This window comes from Sebastes fasciatus, chromosome 3 (genome assembly GCF_043250625.1).
Source record: "Sebastes fasciatus isolate fSebFas1 chromosome 3, fSebFas1.pri, whole genome shotgun sequence".
Taxonomy (NCBI): domain Eukaryota; kingdom Metazoa; phylum Chordata; class Actinopteri; order Perciformes; family Sebastidae; genus Sebastes; species Sebastes fasciatus.
The window spans coordinates 6,416,671-6,433,352 of NC_133797.1; the positions used below are offsets into that span (position 1 = coordinate 6,416,671).

At 39.2% G+C, this 16,682-nt stretch overlaps 1 protein-coding gene across 5 annotated transcripts in view; it reads left to right on the plus strand.

Annotated features, from left to right (window-relative positions):
• tenm3 (teneurin transmembrane protein 3) overlaps positions 1-16,682 on the plus strand; it is a 385,078-nt gene that overhangs the window by 60,729 nt on the left and 307,667 nt on the right. For all 5 annotated transcript variants that reach the window (XM_074628332.1, XM_074628353.1, XM_074628362.1 and 2 more), the window contains one exon: positions 11,455-11,532. The gene's annotated coding sequence lies outside the window, so the exon portion shown is untranslated. The remainder of the gene's footprint in view (positions 1-11,454; positions 11,533-16,682) is intronic.

The window sequence follows — 16,682 nt, forward strand, 5'->3', positions numbered from 1 at the left end:
GTTTGTGTCATTGTTGTGCTTTGTAATGGAAAGATAGTGTACTAATGTTTTTTTTCAATTGAAATTCTGTATCTTCCAGGGCAGCTGGTGCAGTCCCACTCCAGCCCAGACTTGTTGCATTATTTACCATTTTCTTGGAGCTGTTTGAATCTCATATACTGTTTGAGTCTGAATGCAGCAAAAGGCTAGCCAGCTGATGGCTCCTATAGGAGACGGTAGTCATCAACGGGTGAAATGGCATCATTATAACTTTACTGGTGGTCTGTCGTGTTTGATTGAGAAGATGATGTGTTTCAGCTAATCTCACCATCTCATTATGTTAAAGAGTGTGTTTTGCTTTTCATAGACGTTACTAGCTTTGATTATGTGTAGGGTAGGTTCTTGTTTGTTTTCCTTCTCTTTTGATTGGTCATTAACCCTCAAGCCAATCAGGAGAGGAAACCAAACTTTTTAATAACCATATTTATGTGCATATAAACTAGCCCAGATCCCCAACTGTTCTCTAGAATAAAGCAATATTATAAACAAGACGTTTATGTACAGTGCATTTTAATGTCCCAATCACATTTAAAGCTGCAGTGGGTAGAAATTAAGCAAACATGATTAAAAAAAGTTATGCATGAGACAGGTATTCTGAAAAAAAATCATGTTCCTTTGGTGTCCTCCTAATGGCATCTGCAAGATTTCACAGACCGGAGGAAAACAACCAGTCAGAGCTGATCTGGAGTCTGCCGTCCAGCTGCCGTCTATGAGAGCAGGCTGTCAGTAACTCGCAAACGCCGACCAAACTCTCAAACTAGGCAGCGCTGATCAAATATGAATCAATATCCTGTTACTGTAATGCCTATTTCTCTCTTCAAATGTTTTCAGAAACATCTTGTAGTGCACGGTTTAGCTGTAAAATGAGAACGTTTGTGACCTAGCAGCCATGTTGAGATCAAGTTGAGGAAATACCAAGCACCGCCCACCAGCTGGAGCACAGCCAATAGGAACGCTCTATCTCTCTGAGTTGACCTGTGATTGGCCAAAGTCTCCTGTCACGGGCTAGATCTTTTAAAGCCTAAAAACAGAGCCATGATGAGGTGCAGAAGTCTAGTTTTCTCTGTGGCCTTCCAGCTAATTCAAGTCAATTTTACTGATATACAGTAGCTTTATATATATATATATATATATATATATGTATATAGTTATCTATAGCTATAACTTTCTGCGCAGTGCAGCTAGTGCCCTTTTTTTATTTTTTTGCCTAAAATGTCAAAATGTTGGCATTGCACGTTTCTCCAAGCCACAGATAAATTGAATAATGTTGATGTTTCTTATGGCTTCTTATACGTTTCATATTAACCACGTTTGACGCAACAATCCATCAGTCCATTCAGCTTATAAAAAAGTCACAGTATTTCCATCATTGCAACTCTTGACCGAAAAATGGTGTAACCTCACTCCCTCACTCACTCACTCACTCACTCACTCACTCACTCACTCACTCACTCACTCACTCACTCACTCACTCACTCACTCACTCACTCAGTCGGGGACAGACCTCCGTGTCTATAGGGCTGGTCCTGCTTCCCTGCTGTCCAGCCAAAAAGGAGAAGTAACAAGCCATAAACGACGGGCTCCTATATCAGCCAGAGATGAAGACAACATGACGTAATGCACACACAAGGGAAAACTTCAGTTGGACGGATTGCTGCGGAGGCTATATTGTATATTCAAACTGAACTGTCAGATTATGAAAGACACGGAAGAACAAGGTGGGATGCTGTTTGACACTGAAACAACTCCCTGTCAGAAATGTACATTCAGCATTTAAGAAAAAGCCACAGATCAGCAGGTACTACGGAGGGGACGGACAGATGGATAGATAGCTAGTTGGAAGATGAAGAAGAAGACATAAAGTGGGAGGGGGTGTGGAAGCAATTCCTTGCACACCTCTCAGTCATAAATATGGAAAAGGAACAGCGCGGCTCAGCCAGCCCTCCTACGAGCAGAATGTTATCCTGCTTCCTTGGCAGAGAGAGAAAGCCTCTAGCTAAGAGAGATACAGAACACAGATAAACAGATGAATGGATTTACTGACAGAGAGCTGCATAGGCAAATAAACGTAAAAAATAATTGAGTTGGATAAACTGACATGTTCTTGGTTGTAAGTTGTTCTGCTTGTATATGTAGACACTTTTTGTAGTTGATTGAAGTTATGTTTGAATTTTCTTTTCCAAAGTGAACTATTTGGCACTTAAACAAATAACAAGTGATAGTAAATCTTCACACAACTGAACACTTGTGGAATGATACTTAACTAATGTCAAGAGTTTTTTTTCATTATGTTAAAGCAACACTATGTAGCATTTAGGGGGATCTATTAGCAGAAATGAAATATAATATTAATAAGTATGTTTAGAATGAGAGAATGAATTAGCAGTTTATGTCTACATAGGGAGCGGGTTCTCTTCACGGAGTCTGCCATGCTGCACCGCCATCTTTCTACAGTAGCTCAGAACGGACAAACCAAACACTGGCTCTAGAGAGAGCCATTCAGGTTTCCATGGCTGCCACCGTAGTTCTCCTACACGCTTGGCACACAGGAGGAGTTCCAGTTGGTTTATGGCAAACCGTTTTAACATTTAATAGCTAAGCTTGACTATCCGGAATTAACATTAGAGATATCTGCAATTACATTGTGACTAGTCAGAATTCTTATTCCAGATATCTATAACGTCATTCTGACTAGTCAGTTAGAGATATATGTACTTCAATTCTGACTATCCTAAATAACAGTAACAGATATCTCAAAGCTCATTATGACCTGTCAGAGTTGTTGTTGTCATGATGTTGCTCATCAAGGCCACCCATTGGATATCGTCCCAACAAAGCATCTGAACAGTGTCAGCAGAAGCTTTTGCTAACTTGGATAGTTCGGTAAAGTTGGAAAAGATATTCACAGATTCAAACTTCCTGGATCAATAACTCATAAGTTGTTAAAACACCAACTCTTTCTAACTGTAGTGAGGTAGACAATGAGCTACAAGCTCATTTTAATCACAACGAGCCGTCCTCCAAGCCGGACACATAAGAAATTCAATGCGTATTGTAGATTTATTGTCTCCAGACACACTTTATAAACCCATACGGCTGCATTGCAGCGCCATAATATGTTTGGATAGCTTCACCATCAGCATTAAACTGTAGATATCTGAAACTGGAATTACGACTAGTCATAATTTAGTTGTGGATATTGGCAATGTGAATTTTGGATATCTGCAACTGAATTGTTGATATCCGTAATGAGAAACCCCATACACATGAATGGCAAAAGTAGTTTGAATCGTACTAGTCAAAATGTAATTACAGATATCTTAAATTAGACTTTTGTCCAGTCAAAATAGAATTAAGGATATCTTGAATTAGAGTTTTGACTAGGCAAAATGACGTTGCAGATATCTCTAATGAATATCCTGTCTAGCAATTAAATGTTAAAACAGCTTGCCATAGCTGGTTGCAATCTGCAACCTCACCGCTACAATCCTACACACTGAACCTTTAAGTCAAACTTAATCAACAAATGCCACATGAGGTTTGGTGTTGAAGTTGTTGTTTTTTTTTTCTTCTTAATGCTAACACCTTCCTGACATTATACCAAGTGATACAGTAAATAGCGCAGCAATGAGTCATCAGTATATATCTTTGGACACCTAAACATGGCAGCCATGTATGATTGTTGTCTTTCCAAAATGATGGGCATTGATGTGCACCTCTAACAGCCTCCTCTGTTGTAGTTTCAGCCTTACCACCATATGTTGGAACCTGGCGGCAGGGATTTCTTCCCATTCAGTCACAAGAGCATTAGTGAGGTCAGCCACGGATGCACGCTGTGTGCAGACCATTTGAATTCTCCCACACCAACCTGGGAATCCTAATTCTTTATGGACCTGGCATTGTGCATGGACACATCATGTCATGTTGACATTTTAATCTAAAATATCATTATGTCTGTATGCAGTAGCATTAGTATTCCTTATATTGGATATGCTGTATATCAACTGGAAAGCTTGAGTTGCTTGACATGGAGCACTGAAATGATTTGAGATAGTTGTGTGGTAATGTGTGCAGAAATGTTAGCTCAATTAACAGACAGATGGACATTTATTTTGGCTCCAGTGTAGGCGAGCTGTACGGTGATGCAGGTGTCATATGTTAAAGAGGTGGAGAGGTGACAGGGTGACATGTGCCTCATTACCACCGCAGCAGTGCCAACCAAATGCTCTTTGGACTTCCTCTCCTCCCCTCTGGCATTTTCATTATCAATACATCTCTATTATTTTTTTTGTCATAATGATTATCTCTGTGAGTAAAAAGTCAAAAGATTTGTCAGAGATGTCTACCACTATTTTCTAGAGACCAAGTGATGTCTGACTTAACTGTTCAAAACCGGAAGATACTCAATTTACAAACACAACAAAACTGCAAATCCCCACAATTTACCATTAATGCATTTTTCTAAATTGTTGGAAAAAATCAAAGTATATCTTTATATCTTGATCTTTAGCTTGATAAATAGTTGATTGTTTTAGCACTAAGTGTTTGTGTGAAGTAATGTGATTCGATTCAACATGAGATGTACAACAGACGGCCAGCTCATGGTGAACTCCAAATTCTGTCGGCATGGATGTGAATGTGTTTGTTTGTGCGTGTGAGTCCTGCGACAGACTGGAAATCTGTCGGTGTTTCCCTGCCTTTTGCCACAGTAGATGCTGGGACAGTCTTTGAGGCCCCTTTTCAGACATGGAATCTGTAACATTGCTCTCTTCATCTATCTGTCGTTGTATATTGCAGTAAATAACTACTGGCCAAGCATGATAGGTGCGTTAAGGATAGAGCTGCATCATTCTAGTATGTAGTTCTGAAGCCCTTTTTGTCTCCAGCACTGCTGGAGAGAGTTTTCAGTTCTCACAAGCCGCATCAGTATATGCATCAACTTATTTCGCAGATGAATGACTGTTTATCCTCCTAGCTTGATTTGCTCACACGCTGTATCTGAGTTGTATTTTTTTTTTTCTGGATTTTCATCTTGTAAGCAGTTGGTATGAATCAAAGCTGAACACTCTGATGATGAATGTGATTTTCTGAAGGGTTTTTTGGTCTTTTGCTCTGCACTGCCAGGGGAAAAAACATGCAGTAATACACTTTTAGAAATCGGCCCACCTGATGTGAGGATTGCCTCCTCTAAGAGTTAAAATGCTTTTACACTATTTCATCGTGTATTACACCAATTGTATTTCCTCATATGAAATTATATTTATCACAGGTAGGGCTGTAACACTTCAACATATTCTCATACAACGGTTTGTATGATATCTTACGAAAAAGTCATTCTTCCTTTTTTGTTTGTTTTCCACCAAATGTCCAGCGGCACGTGTCAATTTGCGCTCCTACATGCATACTCTTATACGGCGGTTACAGCTGATAACGCCGTCCCGACCGACAGCGTCGTCACGGAAGCGTAGCGTCCACCATCCGGTTCCTCCCCAGGTAAACCAGTTCCCTCTGTCAGCACTTTCGCTATTGTTTGCACCGTTACCACCAACTGTCGCCATGTTGGGCGCCGTTGAGAGGCAATAGACATGCTCCCAAACCCATATTTAGCACCTTTAATACAGTGTAATACATACAAACATACATGTTTGGGTGCTTTGAATGTTTAAATATAGCCAAGGTGAAACTAATTCAAATACTCCTCCTAATGCAAAAGTTTTATTTTGTATTTTCAATTTTGCAGCATTAGAGATGCTTTTCAGTTTTAAAGCCTGTTGTGACCTGTTGCCTTTTGGGAAAGTGTTTGTTCAGTGTTTTTGTACAGTGTAATGCACAATAACAAGACATCTTATTTATTTTTGTAATGAAAATAGTTTACCAAAGTTGCTAGAGGGCAAAATACTGCCTCAGTCTTTGACACTTGCACTACTATCTATGCATTTTTTTTCCCTCCTGTTCTGAACTCACACCGAACTGTGACTCCTAACCCGAGTATGAACCAAACCGTTACCCTTACACCTCTAATCACAGGACAATACAAGCCACAGATGTACCGTCTCTCTTTATAGCATTTGTATTTATCTGATAACGTGACTGCATTCAACCTGAGCCGTGGAGAAAGTGTTTGCAAGCCGACTAAGTCTCATCTAATGACAGGTCTAACAACAAATTGAGCTGTTCCTCAAACATGAAATCACCAATATATTTACATGTCTATAAGGTACTTAAAGCAGTAGTGGGTACAAATTAAGCAATATCGCAATAATATAGATAATATAGATCTTTTAAAAACAGAGCCATGAGGAGGTGCAGATGTTTTCTCTCAGAACACTTGAATTACAATATGCTAAAAGGTTATTATGGATTTTTTTCCCAATGATCCCAAGAATATTCTGCCTCCTGCACGTTTAAGCTATTGATCATTTGTTATTTGTATTGATTATCTTGGTCTAGTTGCTGGTTTCATAGCAGATCCCTGCTTGACACAAAATATTTTTTCCGTAATCTTAAATACAGAAATAGTCAGTTTCATGTGAAAAGACTCAGATTTACATGTGGTGTTTGCATAACAATACTCATATAATAATTTATTGCACAATCCCTTTCCTTTAGCTGGTGGCGCCCTGCTGCTACTGTGAAAGAGATGGCTTTTTCCATGTGAAGAGTGGTTATGGGGTAAATAGTTGTTTATTCATCGCCATGGAGTAGATTTGGCTGTTGACATGAATTAGTGAGTAAATAGGAATCCCTCTCTGCACTCTAAAAGCTCTTCTACTGATTAGTGAGAGAGTGGGGGAGAGATATAGAGGAGAGGGGGGGCTTGGGATGGAGAGAGAGCGATTTGTTTATCAAACACTTTTCTCTCTCAAATCTGATTAGCTCAATGTCACATTGAAGAGTTGGACCTCGCCAGTCTCTGGTGTGTGTGTATGTGTGTTCCTACATGCAAACATAAGCCTCTCTGAGTTTCAATTGTATATCTCTGTGTCTTTCTCCCTCTGTCATCCTGTCATTTCTCTTGTTGGTCTAAACAGCATTACACTAAACCTTGTGTCAAAATGCCTGTTTTACCCTGCTGGGGGGGAAACATGATAACTCTTACGCCACATCAAACTTTAGAGGTGGACACAATCTCCATCTACTCATATGTGTTTAACCTTGGCATGGACACAAAGTGCTCTCAGACTCAGACATAATAGAAAGTCATGAAGAAATTAAATATTCATACACATTTATTAGTGAACTTACAAAGAGGAAACTGAACACAGACCACTTCTCAATTTTCCTCAGGACACATTTCAGCCTTCTTTCCTCATTTCACAAATTTCCTCATCCTCCACACATTTCTCTCCTTGAGATTTCTTTTTTTTTAATCAGAAGTTATTATTTAAGGTTTGAAAATTCTGAGATTTTTCAAAACACACAGTCCCTGTTTTGTTAAGTTTGCCCTAACCGAGCACATTCCTCCCCAATTTGAGGAGAGTCAAGTGTTCTCTTTAGTATTCATTTATTTGGTAGCACTTTCTATAATGCCCATGTCTATAATGCATTATAAACCTACTCATAATGTCTTATAATTTCTGTATAGCACTAAATAATTAGGGTTCAAGCCCCGAAGGGGCAGAACCCTATTGAGTTTGTGCCGGTTTGTTCTTTTTATTTGTTGTCTTGTGCCGCGGCTCAATTTGCCGTGAGCTGGAATGAGCTAGAAACATGGAACAATGCTGCTCAAGGAATATGACCCCAATCGACCACATGATGGCGCTGTAATTAACGCCCAAACACGCAATTTTGGAAAGGCCGCGCTCCTCCCACCGTAAGTCCGATTGACTTGAAATTTGACACACATGTCCAGCTCCATATGATCTACAAAAAAGCTGCTCGGACCACTAAAGTCCGCCTAACTACATTTTCCGCCATATTGGATTTTTTGAAAAACACATTTTTGACATCTCCTCCTAAACCGTAGTAGTATAGTAGTATTGGTATAGTAGTATGAGTATAGCAGTATGAGTATATTAGTATTGGTATAGTAGTATGAGTATAGTAGTATTATTATAGTAGTATTAGTATAGTAGTATTGGTATAGTAGTATGAGTATAGTAGTATTATTATAGTAGTATTAGTATAGTAGTATTGGTATAGTAGTATTGGTATAGTAGTATGAGTATAGTAGTAGTAGTATAGTAGTATTGGTATAGTAGTATGAGTATAGTAGTATGAGTATAGTAGTATTGGTATAGTAGTATGAGTATAGTAGTATTGGTATAGTAGTATTAGTATAGTAGTATTGGTATAGTAGTATTATTATAGTAGTATTAATATAGTAGTATTGGTATAGTAGTATGATTATAGTAGTATTGGTATAGTAGTATTGGTATAGTATTATTGGTATAGTAGTATTATTATAGTAGTGTTAGTATATTAGTATTAGTATAGTAGTGTTAGTATATTAGTATTAGTATAGTAGTATTGGTATAGTGGTATGAGTATAGTAGTATTGGTATAGTAGTGTTAGTATAGTAGTATTAGTATAGTAGTATTATTATAGTAGTATTGGTATAGTAGTATTAGTATAGTAGTATTGTTATAGTAGTATGAGTATAGTAGTATTAATATAGTAGTATTGGTATAGTAGTATTAGTATAGTAGTATTGGTATATTAGTATTATTATAGTAGTATTAGTATAGTAATATTGGTATAGTAGTATGAGTATAGTAGTATGAGTATAGTAGTATTGGTATAGTAGTATGAGTATAGTAGTATTAGTATAGTAGTATTGGTATAGTAGTGTTAGTATAGTAGTATTGGTATAGTAGTATGAGTATAATAGTATTGGTATAGTAGTATGAGTATAGTAGTATGAGTATAGTAGTATTGGTATAGTAGTATGAGTATAGTAGTATTAGTATAGTAGTATTGGTATAGTAGTGTTAGTATAGTAGTATTGGTATAGTAGTATGAGTATAATAGTATTGGTATAGTAGTATGAGTATAGTAGTATTGAAGTGCCTACAATGACGATGTCTCAGGCTAATGCTCATGTTGTGTTATAATTCACATGACCAGCTAATTAGCAGTTTACCTTTAGGTTATGTTAGTAGATGTTAGGTTATGTTAGGGTGACCATATTTACAAACCCCCAAACCGGGACCCTTAAGTGTACCGCACGTTCACGCTCACGTTCACACGCGTTCATGCTCACGTTCACTCACATGCGCGCGTGCGCACAGTAGACTGAAATCAGATAGTAACTAATAGACCGGTGTAAACAGAACTTAAGCCACACATCCAACATGGTGGATTGTCAGTACTTAACTATCTCTAAACTAGATTAAAGGGAAACATTAAAGGGGCAGTGAGCTCCATTTACTGTATTGATGATTGCTACCAAATTTTCTGTGGATCATTATTGGACCAAGCTCATCAAAAGTTGCATAAAGCTTGTTGATATCTTATTGCATTTTCGAAGATAATAAGTCAACAACCATTTGGCCCATCATCTCAAAATTTGCAAGCTATGTCCACAAGAGTACCTTGAGCAAAAAAGGCTTGAACCCGCGAACTGCCGCTTGCTGCTGTAATTATATATTTTTTTTCACTTTACTTAAAGCAAACAATGACCACTTAGAGTAACTTATAATCACATTATAATGCATTGTAACTGTGATTAGAATGTATTATAAATGATTGTAATGTATAACAACTATGATAATTATAATACACGATGATCCTTGCAAAAGTTTTGCTAAAACAATTATAATGCATTATAGGTATGTTTATAATGCATTAGAGACATGAGAGTTATAAAGTACTTACTTTGCACAGCAGCTTGACTCTCACGATGTCATGAGATCAGACAAGAATCCATCTTGTCAGGCTTCAAATATTGCGTTTGTGTCCGGGCCAATCAGTGCCTGTTAGGAGCTACTGGCAGCTATGGGCGGGGCTTAGGTGTGAGACCATAGAGTGAGACAACACAGAGAGGCGACTGTTCCTTCTAAACAACAATGGCGGCTCCTGAAGAGGTTAGTCTAGATGCCGCTTTATTGAAAGAAGAGCAAAGTACGGCACTGAAGACAATGTTTTCACTCTGCTCCCGACTCGATTGGCTTCGACAAGAGTTTGATTGACAGACAGTTCATCCAATCACCTGCCAAGTATTTGTTGAAAGTGCCTTCCCCTTTTCTAAACAGTTTCCAATGAGGGCTTCTCTGACGGTTCTGTGTAACAAACCATCTGACATGGTCAGGTTAAAAAAGTGCTGCTATTTAACAAACTAAATTATTGTTCCAAATTAAAAAAGACCTTAGAAAGGCTGTCCTCACAAACACGTCTACTGACCTATGTTTAAGATTTCCTGGGATAAGATACCCTTGAGTTGCACTAAGTTGTTTATTGAAAGAACATGTAGCTAAGGCAGAGGTATATCACGTTGTTATATCTCACTGAAAACTCTGAGTGGATGTTTGGCCATGTGAAGCATGTGACTTTGACTCTAGGAACTGCAGTGTGCATCACGTCTCCTGCCAAAAGTCGACATTGGTTTCTTTAAACCATGAAACTGATCTTTCCCTTTTAAATTTAACAGTTCTGTTTGTCTTCATTCAATTGATGTTGCTCATATGGGGCGCCAGTGTTCCCATTTATTTATTATAATTATGGAGCCCGGGAGAGAGGGGTAATATTCCGAGACAAATTGTAGAGATTAAAGTCGTAAATTTAAGAGAAAAAAAAAATAGTGGGGTTCAAAATTGTGGTAATGAATTTATTTATTTTTTGTTAAGGAACCACATCGCTTCACTTTGCAAGGTTGGATCAACCTCATCACACCACATATGCTACTGTTAAACACTGCGGTAAAGCCTGTTATTCCAGACGTCCCTCTCCGCAGTAAACTCTAAGGTCATCATTCACCATAACCTGTGGTTCAACTCAAACAGTTATGTTATGTTATGTGTTGTTTTACCTTCACAGTGACAGTTAAAAGTGTCAGTGTGTAGCCATGGTAACACAGTGTGTTTGGAGTAACATCTTCTCAACGGGTGGTTTGTTGTGTTAGTGCAGGAAAAAAAAGAGACACGCCTTCATGTTGCTTGTCTCCACTTTCCTGTAAATTCTACAGTATTTGTACTTGTGTTCATAAAAGAACACAGAAGGAACATGAAAGAAAACATGTACAGTATACTGTATGTATCCTTCAGGACCTTCGCCTCGCTCAGAGGCCATCCTTACCATAATAACACTACTTTAGGAGCAACAAAATAAAGACAAGTTCAAGTTTAATCTCTGAGTTTTTCCTTGGGATATTACCCTCCTCTGATGGATCTTCTTCTTCTTCTTCTTCTTCTTCTTCTTCTTCTCCTGGCCAGTTATTGTTTCTGATTTTGTACATTTCCTTGTCTTTTTGTCCTTAGATTTGGAAGCACAGAAGGGAATGACACAACTTGGCAGCGGACCAGTGCCATTCAACTGCTAGACCACTCAACAAGTTGGTAGGTGGCACTCGAACCCTCTCACTGTCTCTCCATCTGTATCTCTTGTGTTTCTCACTGGATCACTGCTCGGCATTGTCTGTCTGCCTCTCACTTATTCCCCTCTTCAATATATTTCGCTGCCTATTCTGCTCATTTTTTTGTCGAAATTGTTCTTTCTGCTTCTCTCTCTAAATCTCCTGTTAAAGAGTGAGAAGATTAGCACCAATTTGCCTTGATTAGGCTATTCTTCTCGCAGTTGGAGGGGTGGAAAAAAAGACAAAAACCCGCTCTGCAATTTGAACACGTGCAGGGAACGAGTGATTGCGATCAATAAAAAATGAGCAGGGGAAAAAGAGAACGAAAAAAAAAATGAACAAGTAAAGGAATGAATTGCCAATTTCTGTTCTTGTCAAGTGTTTTTGGAAGGCAGCTCTTGAGGAAAAGCTGTTTCCGCTGAAGGACTCTGACAGCAGTGTATGTGTGTCAGAGGGGATGGGGGGGTGTGGGGGGGGGAGCATTCAACAGAGCCTGATTATCAGACATTTTTCTTTTTCTTCCACAATAGTAAATGTTGGATTACAGAGTTTTTCTTTTTTATTATGTATAATAATAATAAAAACATAGTGAAAAAACATGCATAGGTGACTGTGGTTCCAGGTGTTGTTAACCTAAGTTTTCAACATAAATCTGGGGCATCAATGACTATTAATTGTGCTTTGTATGAGATGAAGATACTACTGTATTCTATTGCTGTGGGGCTCCAGGGAAAGAAATCTATTATGAACATAACATCAGGAGGCAAACTGAGCCAGTCAGACAGACACGATTGCTCCGTGCATGTACAACGACACGCTATATCAATTCTCCATATATATCCTATTTCCATTTGGACATTTTGAACTTGTGTCACAGCTGTGGTGAGAGGCTCTACACAACCCAGCTACAGTCGGTCCTACTTGAGTGTGCAATAAAATGGCAGCAATTAAACAAGTTATCACCACAGAAAAACCCATTGGAACAAATGGACCCCTCAACAAGTTGAGAAAGGGAAATTGTAATTTTTGTTGTGTCCCAGTACAGCCGTTTTAGTCTCCACACCCACTTTTGACTTTGCATATTGTTGCTGTTGGAACGGACACCTTGTATGTCAAAAAAACTTTTACTTTTCAGGAAATGAAACACTGCGTCGTCAAAGTTTTGTGTCTTTGGTCAGATGGTCAGCATTAAGATCGGGCCGAACGCTTGGCCTGCGGCGTTGCTGCTTGCAACTTTCTCGAGAACGGCTCATACATCCTCAGGACCTGAGCAATACACCTGCCATGACGTAGCTGCGTCATACACCCATTTCGTGGCTACTCACGGTCAGAAACACCGGTGAAATACATACTGGTTCACAGGAAAAAACACCTGGAGCAGACTTTACCGTTAGGTAAGGTAGGCAACTGCCTGGGGACTCCAACTAAAAGGGCCCCTGACAGATTTATTATGATGTTTATATATGGAAAATATTGAATTATGTTACTATTGTAACTCATTGTTACATAACTTATAAAAGGCCTCCAAAGAACTTAGAAATATGTAACTTAACTGTATACTACTTACTGTGTACTTTTACTTCAGAGGAAAACAATGTAGTATTACATTAACCTGACAGAGTATTTCTACCTTGAATGGCCATAGTTGTCATATTGACCGTATATCATTATCACTGTTTCCCACACAGATGGACGGATAAAAACAATTTTAACAAAAAAAGGCGAGGTGAGGTTTTTCCCACAGTTTGAGGATCCAACGGAGTTACAAGATTTAGTCACAACTCTTTTTTAATACTTTTCATTTACTAATGCTTGTTTTGTTTTTTTAAGAATAAACCTTTATTTGTCATATGAATACAGGTACATACATGAAATTTGACCTCTGCATTTAACTCGTCCTAAGTTTTTTTAGGAGCAGTGGGCTGCTGTAAGCGCCCAGGGAGCATTTGGGGTTTAGTGTCTCGCTCAAGGACCAAGGATCGAACCGCCAACTGTGTGCTTAAAGGATGACCCGCTCTACCTACTGAGCTACAGCTGCCCCATTTTTATATGGAGAAAAAAAAAAGAAAAAAATTATACCTTTCTTTCTGTAGCTCAGTGGGTAGAGTGGCTGTACTCTAACTGCTAGGTTGGCGGTTCGATCTTTGGTCCTTGAGCGACACACTGAACCCCAAGTTGCTCCCTGGGCTCTTTACAGTAACCCACTGCTCCTAAGGATGGGTTAAATGCAGATGTCAAGTTTTTATGGACAGTATGTACCTGTATGACCCATCTAATGAACTTTAAGTTTAAGTAGCGACTGGTCCATATCAAGTCACCGTGAGCATCACCTCCTCCCTGTGCATCACCTCCTCCCTGTACATCACCTCCTCCCTGTGCATCACCTCCTCCCTGTGCATCACCTCCTCCCTGTGCATCACCTCCTCCCTGTGCATCACCTGCCTCCCTGTGCATCGACTCCTCCCTGTGCATCACCTCCTCCCCGTGCATCACCTCCTCCCTGTGCGGGTCTTTGGCAAGATGGTGGTCAGTCACTTGATATATAGCCATAACTTTTGAAACAGAGGAACAATCTATAATAGATGACTGATATATATATATATGATGATATACTGACAACAGGAGAGGAGAGGAGACTAAATAGTGGCAGCGCTGACAGCTGTTGACAGTGTTGCTACAACTGTTCAGTCTGGTTTTTATATCATTCTGTTTTTTCCCAGTGGTGTCCCTTCTAAAAACATTTTCCCGTGTGACCTGATGTACGTTTCTGCATGATGACGCTGCTACATGTATAGTATATATACATCCTTTTAGTCACTGCATTACATACAGTAACTTAGATGGTGGTCGGCGTGCTCCCAGTTTGGAGAAGCAGACAGGAGTACCAGCAGGATGCTAAGCAATGTGCTGCTGTGGACACCACGTTAGTCCAGATCCGAAAGTCACACAATAACACAAACAAACTGACGAATCGATGCAGCGGTAGACCAGCAACTCTCGTGTTCTGCAAGGTAAAATTGCTGTTTTTTGTCAATGGAGTCTGGTGGCTTTTAAGAGAGAGATAGAACGACTTCAGTTCCCCCATCCGAAAGGAAATATTTAAAATATAGCACTTAAACTAATATTGATTTTGTAGTGGCAAACAAACGCTTTACTTTGCCATCAGACAGCCCTTTCGGATGGGGAACTGAAGCCGTTATATCCTCTCTACCAGACTCCATTCACAAAAGCAGTAATTTTACCTTGCAGTAAACATACAGTACAACCCCACTTCAAAAAATCCAAACTAAACCTTTCAGTTATTTCCAAACTTATCACAACTAACTTTGACTTAGTTAGTGCTAGCGTTCACATTATTCATAACCTTATTGATTAGCTTACTTTGGTAACCTACGTCACTGCTTTTTTTGGAGACAACAGTGAACACATGCACTACTATGATCGAGAACTGGGTCTCGTTGTACGTATCTCTGCGTTAGTGTCAAAGTCCCCCCAAAAAAAAAAACAGTTGACTGCATTATTCCCCCATCTATCGTCTTAAGCATCACCACTACAAGCCTAACCCTCACCCCAACTTTTTTTTCTAATTTCAACCTGAATCATAAACACAGCTCTAAACCTAAAGGCTCCAGCAAGCTCTGTGCGGCAGGCTACCAGTGTGCACTGTCATCTGCACGTGTGAGCGCGCTGTCAAAACAATGTCCAAAAAGGACATACTCACGTGAGCTGAGCTTTCGTTCCATAAAGGAGTAGCCATTGATCTCCGACACTGTACGACCAGTCAGGCGCATGGTGAAGCTGCTGTAGCACAAAAAAGCAGGACAAGTGTTGCCGTACTGTATGTCACCACTGTACAGAACATCTGTGGTTTTCTACTACTAGACGTTGGTTGATTATCTGTATGTTTTTTGAAGTAGGCAGTGATCAACAAGGAGAATGGCCGCAGAACTCAATGTTTCAGTTTTTTCAGAGGCACACGCCGGGTCCACGTGCTGCCCCGCAATTTGGTTTGGGGGCATGTGCGTCTGCAGAGCCCGCCACAAGAAGCATGCAGCTGGCTTAAAATATACAACACGTAAAGACAGGGCCAGAATGACCTCCCTTCACAGAAATGTCTGGAGGCCAAAAGTCAAATAGATTTACTCTAAGAGCAGGAGTACACAGGCACACACACTTACATACTTACACTATTGGCAGAAAGGGGCTGGTAAAAGCTCATGCAAAAGCCTAGAAAGCACAGGCCTTTAAATAGAGTCTGAAAGCAAGGGGGATGCGAGGGGCAGAAAAGCACCAACTTTGAATTAATTTACAGTAATTAAAGTCCAATCAACTTTCACTTCAGAATATAAAACATCTAGATACTTAGAAAACATGTAGGTCACTGGTTCATTCACACCCTAACTATCTAAACCCTACTATGAAAATTAATCATTTAAATACGAATGAATTAATAACAATGTTTTTGCAGACTGTCACACAGAGAAAGTAGCATATTAATTTAGATGGTGTAGTTGATGAATATATTTTTGTCATGATTATATTATCTATCATTTTATAGCAGACAGTTTATCTGGACAAGTAAAAAAATAAGACTATAGCCACACAGCTCCATGTAATTGAGTTACATTGCGTTGAATCACTCTAGCTCATTAAGCTGTGACCTCTCTCGCTGTAACACGACACATCATTAATTACAAAGGGAAATAATGGTGTTTACATACAGCAACACGGACTACGCACAAGGCCATGTACAGATGCATTCAACGGCTGTGAATTCTCTCTTACATATGGACTAGCACTTACTGGTAATTGGTCACTTTATGGTAGTCCGGTATTTGCTTTGAGTGTATGTTCTGCTCACTGAAGCAAGTGGGGAAATATATTTGAATAATCAAGGATGCAAATTAAAAAGCAGTCCATACGGTTAATGCTTTTTCTTTTCTGTAGTCACCATCATCTTCACTTCTGAATGTACACAGCCTTTTACCATTATTATATTAGAATACGTATATTACTATTATACCATTATGCCATTAATAGTAAGGCTAAGGCTGGTTCTATTCCTGGATCTTCCTGTCCCCGGCTCAATGTGCCCTTATATACTATATATATATATATATATATATATATATG